We start from the raw sequence: 14,573 nt of genomic DNA on the forward strand, positions 1-14,573 counted from the left end.
AGATAAGATGTTCTATTTCACCCATTGATCTGAGGTATGGCTGTTTGGAATTGGCTTGTCTCAGAGGCCTTCAAGTACCATGATGCCCTATTCGCTGTAGGGAGTTGGACAGAAAACCTATAAATTTGCTTGCTCAACCACATTCTCTCTCTCTAACCAACATATGATGAAGAAGCATCTCTCTTGCTAACCTGTAATGATGAAGACAACACAATGATGAGCACAGCTCAGCAGCCATATTGAACAGACATGTAGCTGAAAGCTGAGCACCAATGATGCCTTAACTAGAGACATTTTAAGTAACTACAAGTCTGTGTGCCACCTGAATTACACATCACCATTTTATCAGGTTGTATGGTTGCCAATATTCAAATGTACTTTGCATTTTGTTATTATTTATGAATATTATCAGTAATACATTATTTTATGTGTAACTTAACTCCTGCTTGTCTTTTTACTACATCTAATTGCCTGAGGTTATAGATAGAGAAGGGAAGGTGGGGATAAGTTATATAGAAGAATACCTTATAAACAGTGGTAAGTCTGTGAGATTAGGCATTCTAAGGCTACATATTAATAATACAATAGGGGAAAGTAGAGCAATTTATATATTACTCTACCAAGATAAAACAACTTGAATATGGATTTTGAGCACGTGGGCACTGTGTCCTGGGGAGTTATCAGTAGAGGTTCCAATGTGTGTTCATACCGCCTATGTGTTCTTCTGGTCCTCAATTGGAAGGGGAATGGGTAATTAATGTAGTCAGAAATGTTGTAATGTGGAAGTCCAAAATGAAAGAATTGTGTTCTTGAAAAAAAGAAAGGATCATGGAAAACATCTGATGTAACACCCAACCAAAAACATGAAGCATTGAGTGTTGTAGCACTCACCAAAGAGGTGAGGAGGTACTGTTCACATCTGTCTGTGCTTGTAGTTTACAATCCTCCATAAATGTCCTTCTATTTGTAAAGGCTTGGGCACATGGCCTGAAGAAAGACCAACCTGTAATGGGGGCCGAGGTTGGGAGTAGTAGTATGGCGTGGAAGAGATTGCTGCAGAACTCCGTATGACAGAACATCGATAATAGCAGGATTTGGTAATGTTGTAGAGGTGAGTTAAACCTGATTCATTCATGCTGATGGTGTCAAAGCCTAAAATGATTACTGACTTATTATATGACAGGTTTGAACAAATGGCTACTAAATAAAAGAGAATAAAAGTAATTACTTTTATGACTGAAAAGTGCTGTCTGCCATTGGGCCATTCCTATCACGTTCTAAGCAGCAGCCTCTCCATGAGCTACAGATAAAATGGCAGTTCCTTCTATTCCATTGTGGCTTGGCTCCATCTTTTAGTTTGCAGGTTTTTGTAAATTCTCTCTGTGTGTTTCTTAGGTCTTAAAGTGGTCAACACTGGTTGTTGATTTGATTTGTTATGCAAGTGAACAGCAGTGTTGATTTTTTCAAACACAGAACACTGTGCACCTAAGAGTTGTTGTCCCACGTGGTGTAGCCAGTGAAATGATGTACATGCTTGGCCAAGTGCATGACTGTGGACTTATTAGTGCCAAGTAGACAATGTCAAATATAATGTCATAATAAATAGTGACTGGCAACACTGCATAAGAAAAAGAAGAAGAAGCAGACATTGCATTTATATGCCGCTTTTCTTGCTATTAAGAATGCTTTACATAGAGAATGGGAAGCCACCTTAACCACCACCAAAGTGCTGCATTTACCTGGGCTGCAACGGCAGCCATTTTTGCAACAGTACTCTCACCACACATTAGCTATTAGGCGGTGAAGGGGAGAGAGATAGTTAGCAAATAAGGGACAGGGGATGATTAAGGGGTCAGAACGACCAGGCCATAATGGATGTTGGGTAACACCCTATTTCTTTCGAAGATCATATGGATCTATTATGACCCCCAGAGAGTCTGGACCTCGTCTGAAGGATGGCACCATTTTTACAGCAAAGTGTCCCTGTCACTTCACTGTGTCATTGCGATCCCCACACAGACCATGGGGTAAGCGCCACCTGCTGGCCTCACGAACTCCAGCAGCAACCCAAGCTTTTCAAAGATGGTCTCCCAACCAACTCAGATGGATGACCTCCTTTTGTGTTCATACATTTCTCAGATAATAAATAATCAAATGAAGAAGAAAAAAGGAGGGAAAGGTGTCTTTTTTAAATGCAGTTTTTCTAAACACAACCCACAATGAATGAAATAAGACATACTTCTGCACTGCGTTTCACAAGATGTGAAATGTGAATGTGGCTGTTAACAGGTACAGGACCCCAAGTCATGATGTGAAGGGTGCCATCGCCTTGTTCGTGAGCCAAAGGTGGTGAGGAGTTTGTTTGGTTTTAGTGATGTCAGACTGATGTGAGGTTCAGCCCGCCTGTGTAATGCAGGCATCGGCACCCTATTTGTCTTGTCAGGTGTGTGGCATGAATGCATGTCAGAGGAGATGGTGCAGGCACCTCTCATGTAGGTCAGTACTGCTGGTCACTCCACCAACGTTGTTTTTATTTCAGAGCTGTGGTGTGATTGCTCAGTCGTGCTTGACGGGTCATCAATGCAGCTTATAGGATAGTGGGGGTCTTTCTCGTTTCTCTGTGAGCCACACCTTGAATTCATGGATCATGTTCATGTCAGACCAGTTGTGTGGATAAATTTGTGATTTTTGCTCATCATTCTGCACTCAATAACCCATAATGACAAAAGTGAAAACAGGTTTTCAGAAAGGATTGCAAATTTGGTAAAATCTAAAGCTGAAATCCCTCCTTTATTGAAGTTCTTATACCCCTAACTCAGTATTTTTGTCTGTCTTCTTGGGTAAGTCTCCATAATCTTTGGGCAGTTTATCCCAATTTTCCTGGCCGATCCTTTCAAGCTCTGTTAGACTGTATGAGACACGTCCATGAATTAATTCTGGGCTTTGACTGGGCCACTCAGGAACACTCAGTGACTTGTTCTGAAGCCACTTCAGCGTTGTCTTGACTGGTCATGGTCGTGCTAAAAGGTGAAGCATTACCCCAGTTTGAAGTGGAATGCACTCTGGAGCAGATGTTCAACAAGGATCTCTCTGTATTTTGCTGTATTCAAGTGTGGATTCATCATGAACTACAGTGATCCCTCGCTATATCGTGCTTCGACTTTCACGGCTTCACTCCATCGTGAATTTTAAATGTAAGCATATCTAAATATATATCACAGACTTTTCGCTGGTTCGCGGATTTCTGCGGACAATAGGTCTTTTAATTTATGGTATACGCTTCCTCAGTTTGTTTGCCCAGTTGATTTCATACAAGGGACGCTATTGGTGGATGGCTTAGAAGCTACCCAATCAGAGCATGTATTACGTATTAACTAAAACTCCTCAATGATATACGATATGCTTCCCGCGCGGTGCTTGATTGTTTGCTTTTCTCGGTCTCTCTCACTCTCTCTGACATTCTCTGCGCCTGATGGAGGGGGTGTGAGCAGAGGGGCTGTTTGCACAGAGGCTGTTTGCCTAGAGGATACGAACGCTCCTATAAAAAATGCCGCTTTATCGCGGTGCTTCGGCATACTTAAAAGCCCAACAGCACGTATGGATTTTTTGATTGTTTTCTTTTCTCTCGCTCTCTCTCTCTCTCTCTCTCTCTTTCTCTCTCTCTGACATTCTCTACTCCTGACACGCATTCCTTTAAAGAGAAGATATATTTGCATTCTTTTAATTGTGAGAAAGAACTGTCATCTCTGTCTTGTCATGGAGCACAGTTTAAACTTTTGACTAAAGGGTGTTATTTCATGTCTAGAGGGCTCTAATAATGCTAACAGTGTGGTAGAGTTTATAAGGGCTTAAAATATATAAAAATAACCATACAAACATATGGTTTCTACTTCGCGGATTTTCATCTATCGCTGGGGGTTCTGGAACGCAACCCCTGCGATCGAGGAGGGATTACTGTATTTGGTTTAACAAAATGCTTCAGAGAAAAATGTGACAGACTGAAAATTATCCATTTTAGGCTCCAAATCATTTGGAAGATACCTTGGAAAAGAAAAAATCCTACGATATTAGAACCTAACATTGCAGACTAACAAGCCATAAAATTAAAGAAGATCTGAGACATTGATTGGCAAGGATTGCTTTTTAATTAAGCAACTGGCCTGGAAGGAAAACCTGCACCGACGTCATAATCCCCCATCAACCCCCACCACCCCAATCCCGTTCTAAAAGATATCCAGTCAATTTGGTTTGCCACAAGTGGACTCCAATCAAGTTTTAGAAATGTCACAAGGAGAATTAAAGCAAACAGGATTCACCTGAGCACAGTCTGGGGTGTCACAGCAAAGGGTCTGAATACTGCCATGAATGAGAGGTTCTAGTTTTTGATTTTCTGAAAACAGTTTTCATTTTGTCATTATGGGTTATTCAGTGTAGACTGACAGGCAAAAATGTAATATTTAACCAGTTAAAATGAAATCTTCAATGCACTAAAGTGTGCAAAAAGGAAAGAGGTTGAAATTCTTTCCGAATCCACAGTAACTGTTTCTCTTTACTAATACAACTTTAGTTTTAAGCAACAAAGCTTGGCTATTGATCCAGCAATGCCACCATCTTACTGGTCACCAAATTTCTCCTGAAATGCCACTAAATAAGATTGATCAGTATCACTCTCCTTGTCACTTTTTCATGCAACCTCACCTAAAAGTCCTCCAAGCTTGTAACGCCAAACAGTGTTGTGTTTGACCGTTGCACTTTGTGGAGTCCGATCAAACACTTAACCTTTAAGTAGCCCAGAGCTAAAGGGGTACTTCAAATTAACAATAAAACAAGCAGCAGATAAAATGTTTTAACACTTTTAAGGAACCCCTCTAGATGGTTGGGACATGGGAGCTCCAATAAAGTCCTCCAAGATAAAAAGCTGGAGCAAATTAAACTTTCATAAGGAAAGTAAAAGACACGGAGAGAAAGTGAAAGAGTGACAGGCCTGGTGGTTGAACTCTGAGAACCATTTCATAACAGTGTTTTATTTCAAATTACAAAAAAGAAGGATGTTCTTTTATTGGAATAAAAAAGGGTCTTTTTTAGTTTCTGTTATGTCATTTCAGTGAAAGAAATGTTACCATGTGAAAAAGCGAGAGAAAGAATCAAAGATCGTCTTTGGGAACAGAGCATCCAATCTGGCTGTCGGTCAGGCTGATTTCAACTCACCTTCCTCCCTCCTGCTCCTGACCCTCTGTACCTCATTTTCTCCTGGCAGAAGCAGTTAGAAATAAAGACATTTTGTGCTTGATTACGCTTATCACACAGAAGAGAGGCATTGATCCTCAGGCCAGAGGATGCAGGGTGCTCTCTTTGTAAAGCCTTCCTGTTTTTTTTTCTTTCTCTCTCTTGGGCAAACTGTGGCAGCCAAGAAATGCAAAGAGGCCACGTGCGTGTTTAAAATAGGACACAGCTGCCACCGGTTAGTGAAGATAGGCGACAACCATTAAAAGAAAGGGGGCCGTGTCTTAAGAAGAGTCAACGACAGCCTTTAGATGAAAGCATTCTGCAGAGATACAGTATCGCATGCTGGGATTTTGACACATGCATAGCAAATAGTGGAGTAGAGCTTTCTGTCATGTATCACAATATATAAAATAAAATGGCATTGATAGTCAAATCTGAGGAAGAACTGGGGTGACTGAGGGCAGAACAATAGTGCATGATGCAATTTTATTCAACAAACCAAATAGCAAACTGTGCCAAAAATAATCTCTAAAAACAATGCTATGATGAGGAAGTTAAAACCCAATAAATCGTAACAATTCCATAAATAGGTATAAAACCCCATTCTTTCAACTCATTCCCCAGTATTCCACTCTCGATCTCAGCTTATTTCTCCATCACATCGGGGCTGAAACAGCAATGAATGAGCTCCACAGAAAACTCCTGTCCCAGCCGTCTTCCATTGCCATTGCGTCAGACCTGACTCCTTCATCCTGCTGCCTGCCTCTATTGGTGCCTACTGGACCCCCTCAATCACTCCTGCTTCTAAACTCAATGGGGGTGGTCCACCTCTGGAGCACCTTTGTCTAAACTCCTCTGCAGGATTCCCTGACTGCTCACCTTCTTCCACTTGCACTGGCTCCGGCTCAATTCGACTCATTTTTCTCCTCGATTCTTTCCTCTCATTTTCTTGCTTCCTTCCCTGTTGTAACTCAGATATTTTTTATTCCTTCATGTGTAGGTGCAATAAATCATTGTTTCAAGACCACCAGTCCATTGACCGGCACTACACTCTTGAAAATCCTGGTTCTTTAATGGCACTTTATGTTCTTTTACTGGGTTGTGTGGTTCCTCGTAGCTCCATTACTTGACAAAGCGCCATTTCATTCTGGACAGGGTTCTTTACAAATGAAGTTGTTTCTTTGTGCTTTGAAAAACTTCTTAATATGTAGAAAAAAAACTGAAATCTGTAAAGTATAGTAAGCTGCAGGACACTAACAGATTAACAGTACCCATACCCATTGGTATTTCATCAATCTGCTCTCATCCGTTAATGGTTATTCACTGTACGGAGCCTGCTGCAGATCTAAATAAAGGTTCTTTCTGGAAACGACGTGTGAATGGGTCTATTAGGAACCCAAAACGGCTCCCTTATGGCATCACTCTGAAGAACTGTTCTGGCACCTTTATTTTTAAGATTGTAATTCGCAGAAATTTTTCGCCAGTCCAAAACAGCAGAACAGCAGAGTTCTGCTGTTAATAATCCAGAAGCAACTCGTTCACCACTCAGATCTTGCGATTGTTTCTGTTCAAAACATCACAGGAGACCACTTACCTATGCCACCCCCACTCTTCAGTCTAATCTTAACCGATCAAGCCACTGAAAAACCCGTTATCTGTATCTGTGGTAGGCAATTTCCACTTAATGTCTCCCATAGAGATTCTCAAAACTAAAACTCTTCCGAGAGTCAAAAAACTGCTGCACTAAATGATCTGCGCCATTTCTTCTTTTCAGCACCTTGTGGCTACACGTCTATCCAACACACACCTACACCCAATGAATCTAACTGCACTTCTTCTAATTCTTCTTCCATAACCACTCCCATTTTTATATGGGGGTGACTATTTTTTTACTAGACTTCTCTAATAGAGGTTTCAACGTCATTTTTTACAGCTGGATTCCTTACCTGGCACCAACCCTCCCCATTTTCCCTGGCGTAGGACTTGGATTTGTTATTCTGGTGCTTAGTCCTACTGTGCTGTAATGATCACAATTCTTTGCTGTAGTGTGTACGTAATTCACAAACTGTGGAAACGGACTGCCTTTAACTTTCAGTTGGTCTACTTTTTCTGTTTTTGGGTTGCATGTCCTTCTAGCATTGGGTTCAACAGCAAAACTGACTCTGTGTAGGATGTGACCACGTGCTCCAGTTCTGTTTCTGTCCTTGAACTGGCAACCTTTGCGTTACACTGAAATGTCTGAATTGTGGAAATTAGTGAAAAGAATCTGATGGCCTGCGGTTCTAAGATGCATGTGATATGCTTCTGTGTGTGCGATCTAGAGCACTTTACAGATTTATTTTGAATTTGTAAACTTTCTTTGAACACTTGTTATAACTTTTAAGATATTTGGAGTATTGGGAATTAGATTTCTGAGTTATTTTCCTTCTATATCTATTTTTGTTATTTCTTGTTCCTGTTACAATAATGTTTTGTTTTTTGTGCAGTGTGACATAACACAGGCAAGTTAGAAGATGTCCGAGATTAGAGATCTGTTCTTTAAAGTTTTTTTTCCAATTTAATTTCTATTATATTAGGAATCATACAGACCACCCATCATCAAATACAAGTGGCCCATATAGAGAAAGCTGATTTTTTCCATTTTGGCAGGAGAGTGCTTTGTTTTCACCAGTGATCACATGGGTGGTGTCGTCTTCCAACATAGCGCTTCTTTGTTGGCACACATCTACTCTTGTTCTCGTTCTTGCATTCTGTATCTTGTATTAAGTGCCTTCATTGATGTGCCTGATGCTCAGCAGATGTCGCTGCTCTCCTTTTCCCATTCTTCTGTTAGGGAGTTCTTTATCACATTTAATGATAATTGAACAAAATGCTTACACTTGAATGCAAATTCAGAAAATATATGTAACATGTCCTGGAGGATTATCAATAGATGGCCTTGCAAGGATTGAGTTTTCATTACAATAACCTTTTCTGCCCACCAGTAAGACACTGCTTTTCTTTCTGTCATATGATTTTGTGCTTCCAAGGTTGTCACAGTGTTAGTTTTTTGACTTTCCAGACTGTATCAGGACTTAAGCTTTTGATCAGATCAAGGCCCTGTCCCCAGTAGTCTGCGAGTTCCACTAGGTAGCTGCTCCATATGTGCTTGGCACTCAGTGGATGCCGCAGCTGCCATTCTTCTTCGTCTTCTGCAGTTTACATGATGCTCTGCAGATGTTGCCACTCTTCTTTTTCTTTCTGCCATGTCACCTTCTTGATCAGATTGCTGAAAGAAACACGTAAACCCAGCTTTACTTTGCGGAGGTTGGCGCTACCTCAGATTTGTTAAATTAACCAGTCATGTCCTTCTATGTTCTGTTTTTTTTGTCTTGGACTTAGATATTAGTGGGATTGATTTTCATGGCACAGTTTCGACACACATTCATCTTCTGGTCCTTTCTGCCCTTGTGGCCCGGCATTTATCGTTTTCTCACAGAAGAGGACACGCCTAAATTATTGCTTATCAATCCAAATCTGACTTCTAAATGTGCAAAAAAATGTTATATGTGCACTGCACTTTCCGTAACTAAAAGAAAGGTGTTTGAGCTGCTGGCGTAGACCATGGTTAGTCCATTCCAGGTCTGAACATACCATTTGTTTTGTGATTCAAGTTGTACCCACATCCACTTATGGGTTTTGTCGGCAATAAGCAACACACACTGAGAGCAAAATCCAGGCTGCTGATTACTCTGAGGACATACCGAGCTGCACTAAGTGTATAGAGTTCAGAAGGCAGACGCCCACAGCAGTAGTGAGAAATCCCTTTTGAAAATAAAACCTTTTCTTGACACACTCCTGAAAAGATTCACTAAAGTCTCCATTCCTGAGACAAATGTTTAGGGGACCAACTAGCAGAAATTTTTAATTTATGATATTTGTTGGGATGGGAATGGAACATGTCTAAGAGTACCACACATTCAGCTATTTATACAAGTATGGTTAACTACAATAATAGCAATATCGTGATGCATCAAACAGTTGTGCAGGTTAGCAGAAGAAAATTTGGGGTGCCAACTTAGTCCTGCACCCAAAATTAAACAGAAGAACACTCCGTTGTCATTGTTGGCCTTGTCTCTGGACTACAAAATAAACACACTGTAAAGCTTTGCTTCTAGCTGTGGGGGTCAGAGTCAGGATGCCGAGGAGCTCCACCCAGTGGGTCACTCTTGCCAAAATGATGCCTCCTTCTGGGAAGCTGGGGTTCTTATGAACTTGGTGGAGTCATGTACCCTTGCTGGGCGATTTCTCAGTGCAGCAGGGAATGAAAGAGATGACGATGTTGGCAATGGCACCCCTTTCTAGTCTTAGCGGGGTCAGAGCCTGTAAGAAGATCATCCAACGTTTACCCATGACACAGTATAACAAATTAAGTAGACAGTGCTATGCCTTAAAAAAATCATTGTAATTACAAACATCTCAAGTTTCCATTCACGAGTCTCTGTTCACAAGGTTGAAGAGCCTATGGAATTTCAATTCATGTGTGTGCATGCATATGTACAGGTGGGTTTTTTTGTTTGTTTTTTTTTTTTTGAAGAAAGGATCCCTAGGAACGTTACCTGCATAGTCTTTTGTTCAAATGATTTTCCTGATAGACATGATGGACATGATTGACATGGCATGCTACAGTATTGATTAGCCTGTATTTGAAGGCTTGCAACCATGAACCTCATTAGTGTTATGTTTACCCTCAGAAATAAAGCAAAAATGTTGATACAGTATTTGACAACAAGAAAAAATGTTTGTATGTGTAACTTATTCGTATAAATACCAAAATGTCACCATAATCCAGTAGGAAAGGTCTATTTAGAGTCCACTGCTGTGCTGATGCAGATTTAATACACGTCCTTAGTGTGACATGTTTTGAGACAGTCACCAGCTCATGGCCCGATGGTCACAATCAGGACAGTAAACGCATGGATTTTTTTCCACTTTCCTTATTATATTTTTTCTGTTGCATAAGCTTGAGAGGGTAGAATGTCAGTTTCTGATCTGCATTATTGAAGCGTCCCTTGTGGTGTTGTAGGCTAACTCAGCACAAGGCTTAGTGACTTCCATATCTCTCCTGATGTGAACATTGACAGTTGCTGCATTGTTAGCAGTGCTTAGGGGTCTGATGTCTTTCTTTCCCTTCCTCTTCATTGTATTCGGTTTGCCTTTTGAACACAATGTCTAAACCGTTATGAATTTCAAACAATTAATGAAAACCAAATTCCTAAATGTCAAAATCCCGCAATACAAGTACAAAATTATAGTATTTAACACAAAACCAAATCATGACACCATGTCAATGTCTGATGACCAATTCACATCATCATCACTATTATTCAAATTGAGCAATGGTTCAGTGTTCATTCATTCTGAAACATCTGCACAACTTCTCATTTGCCATTGTGCTTTTCATTGAAGGCTCCGCCCTTCTCATGAATATTAATGAGTGACCCTAGCATTATGTTGCAGAAAATCTATGCCTTTTTATTTTTGGCAGCACATTATTTCATCTACTACAAGGCAGCAGAATGCTGTCCTGAGAGTTATTAGGCTTAAAACTGTGTCTTGACACGGGTTTAACTGTAATTACACAAAATCACTAAACCTACCCCCAAAAATGCACAGAGTAAAAATTCAAAATACAAGGGAGTGAATGAGGACACATATAGGGAAATTCACAGGAGGTGAACCAAGCAACTAAATGTAGCTTTCTCTGGCATGCCCAGGCCTTTCACTCTACTCTTTTTCTGTCCCATCACAATTCCCAATTCCGAGGTCACCTGGCTGAGCATGGGAGGTCTTTTTAAAGGATGGCACCTCCAGTGGTTTTGGGTCATCCCTAACCCCTTCAGGAGACCAGCAGCTACCTCCTTAAAGGGCCTACCCTTACATCTGGCTGGAGAACAGTATCTGGTGGTCCACTGCAGCATTAGCTGCCTGTTAATGTATAATTTTGTCTTTTCTGAGGCCTTCACAAGGGAGGATTTAGTTTCTGATGTTAGTTTTGACATTAGAAAGTTGATTTTCTTTCATGTAATACTTTGCATTATTTAAGTCACTTGTCTGCAGATGTTGTGCTAATGACGACAATATAAATGTGTCAGTAATCTTGGACTGCTTTCACCCTCTGTGATACGTTAACCTACAAAACTCTTGGCAACACCTTTATTTTTCCAGTAGGCCGTAGCCATAGCCCTCAGTATTTTAGTTTGATGACCTTTAATCTTTTGACTGCCTAAACATCTCTTGGTTTTGTTGTGCTGTCATTAATCTCTGGGCTCACCAGTATGTCCATAACATCCAAAGGGCTGTTGGCCTCTTGTGTTCCTCTAGACACATTTACAACCATTTCTGGGAGCGGACCTCCTCTCACACCCTGACAGCTCCTAACCATGGCTACTGGGCAGTGATCCAGTCTATCCAAGAACATCTCTCAAGTACTTGTCAACATTCTGCAATCCTTGCCACCCCATTTGCATAGAAGATGTGCACTTTGACTGAAGTGGCAACTCCAAATTGGCCCTTTAGTTAGTGAGAAGTTGATTGCTTCCTGTCTTGCACTTTATTCGTTTTGGCTAGGATAACCCCGATGACCCTATAAATGAATTAGGAGGGTAGAAATGGATGACAGGAGCTTCAGAAAAGCATAGTTTCACTTCAGTTCCATAAGTTCCTTGGCATCATATAATGTGGGCACACTTGCTAAGCAGGGGCACCTTGGTGGACCTCTGAGCAGCCTCATATTGCATGTTGGTCAGAACTTCACTGTACTCGAAATACGTGGCAATGAGGACCCAATGACCCGTTTCTTAAACACTGCAACCAGCACCTTACATTCTAAGGCACATCCAATGTTGAAGGGCACCCGGCAGGATTTTGAATGAGTGGGTACAGTTAAGAAAGTCAGACGGCACTTTAGAGAGTAGTTTTTGGACACAAAAGCCCTCATGTTAGAAATGACAAAAGTAAAATAAAACATAAAAATGAGTCAGGCTTTTGCTCTTTATTACAGATCACCTGCTCGGTGACTGCTTTGAATAATTCATTCGACTGTCATGGAGGCAAATTCTTCTAATAAAATATAAATAAAAAAAAATGTTCTTCCGCACATAACGCACATTTCATTTCATTTGTTTATAAAAAATGTAAAGTCCCTGAAGGGTCTCGTCTGTTGAGATAATTCATGTGATGCTGTACCCGAATCGTGATACACGGAGGAGCAAATCTCTCAAATAAATGTCAGGCCGAGTGTTAGACGAGGAAGGCAGCGGATGGCTGAGTGCAGCAAGAGGAGGAAGGCAAGCAGGCGGGCAGGTGCTGAGCTGAGCAACCGTCATTAATACTAATAAATCACGGAGATCCAGGTGGGATCTGTAATTTACATCAAGGTAGCTGTGGAAATAAATAATAAAGCCTCTCAGATTAATCAGGAGGTGCAAAGCCATTGCAGCAAAATAAAAAAGGAGTTGGGGAAGTCAGCGGAGAGATCTAAAGAGTCTCAGAAATTAATTTAATGAAATAAAGGAGAAAACCATCAAGGAATAAACACAGTGGCATTATGGGGACTGATAAGAATTGTAAAGGTTGTAATTGGAGATGTTTGCTTGTTATAAGGAGCACCCAGTTTGGCTTTCTTTGGGGGTGAGTGGGGCCAGGGGTGATTGTTCTTGTGGTGTTTTGATGTGCTGCATGCTTAGAGTAGCACCGATGGGTTGCACAGCCATTGCTTTCAGTACCTTCAGGTGTCCGCATGGCCCCCTTGTTGTGTGAAGCTTCACACTCCTGGATTTGGGGATTTTTCTGCCATCTTTCTCTGCAGATCCTTTCAAGGTCTATCAGGTTGGTGGTCAGCTAATTTCAGGCCTGTTCAAATGAATTTTAGTCTGGGGTCTGGCTGGGCCACTCAAGGACATTCCCAGAGTTGCTATCCCTGTGTTGTCTTTGCCTTGCCCTGTTGGAAGGTAAACCTTCAGCCCAGTCTGAGGTCCAGAGCAGGTTTTCATTATGAATGTCTCTGTTCTTTTGTAATCAATGATAAGTGAATCTGCAAGAGTGGAATCAGCAGATAGTGAGGATTTAATGCTCATCTGCTGATGCTATGGTAAAACACCATCAGTGATGTTACTTGGGGTCATTGACTGTTTCTAGTCTTCTTAACATCATACACTCTCATCCAGCTGAAGATAATCACGTCTTAGCTTATGTCCTGGCAGCAGACTCTCATTGATTAGCTCTGTTGATCTAGAGTCACCCAGACGCTTTCTCTGCAGCCTGTGTGCTGTTATAGATGACTCTTCCCTTTCCTTCCTCTGAAATGCCGAGTGTAGAGTATGCCCCATAGACAGAATTCCTTGCAAAGCCTCTGCACTCTATCTCAATGGCTGTGCACCTTGCCCTCCAGCCTTGTCTGTGGCAGTCGTGGACTAGGCCTTCATACTTACTTTTCTTCTGCCCAAAGGCCTCCTCCCATAGCTATGCCCAGTACTTAGTAAGTGGTCTTGGCAGTATGCAATGGAATCGTAAGTTGCCTGCCAAATCTACCAACAGCTGCCAGTCCAGTGCTCTATTTGGTAGTCCTGATGGTGTTTTTGCTCCTGGCTTCTCTCCAGGTCTGTTGAAGTGAATGAAGAGCATGGTGGGTGTAGAGTTATGGCATTCAGTGATGGCACTTCATGATGGTCTTAAGTACACGGTGGGTGCCACTATCATCGTTAGCCTTCCCCCCCAAGGCCTTTGCACAATAGTTCAATATGTGCTCCAGAGTCCCATTTTCATGGCAGAGAGGGCAATCTGGTTTCTCCGCCACATCACAGCAGTCTAAGTTGGGTGAGCTTGGGAGGACATCATATACTGCCTGGGCCAAGAATGTGATATGGTGTGGTTCTGCTCGCCAGAGGTCAGTCCACAAGATATTTCTACAGCAAGTCCCTCTGGTCCATTCACCTTGTTGTCTTGATAAAAAAAAAGAAATAAGATAATTGTAATAGAGAAACAAAGTGCTCTGTTTCCACAATGCACATTAAAGGCATACCATTTTTATAATCTTACCAGTGTGACATTATCAGGGTGATGATCAAGGTCACGTGATCTGTCCCAGTCAAAGAGTGAATAAAATTACATTTCTCATGAAAAATAAATCACAAAACTCAATCACTAGGTTAAAAAAATCCTGCAAAACACAAACTTAGAAGCAGAACAAATGCTTAGTGCTACAAAATTGATGTCGTCACTACCAATGCAATAGCAACAGCAATAGTGACAGAAGCTCCAAGATGGTGCTATGGAGAAGGCAACTTCTGCTCAGTGCACATTAGTAA

The sequence above is a fragment of the Polypterus senegalus genome, chromosome 18, assembly GCF_016835505.1.
Source record: "Polypterus senegalus isolate Bchr_013 chromosome 18, ASM1683550v1, whole genome shotgun sequence".
NCBI lineage: Eukaryota > Metazoa > Chordata > Cladistia > Polypteriformes > Polypteridae > Polypterus > Polypterus senegalus.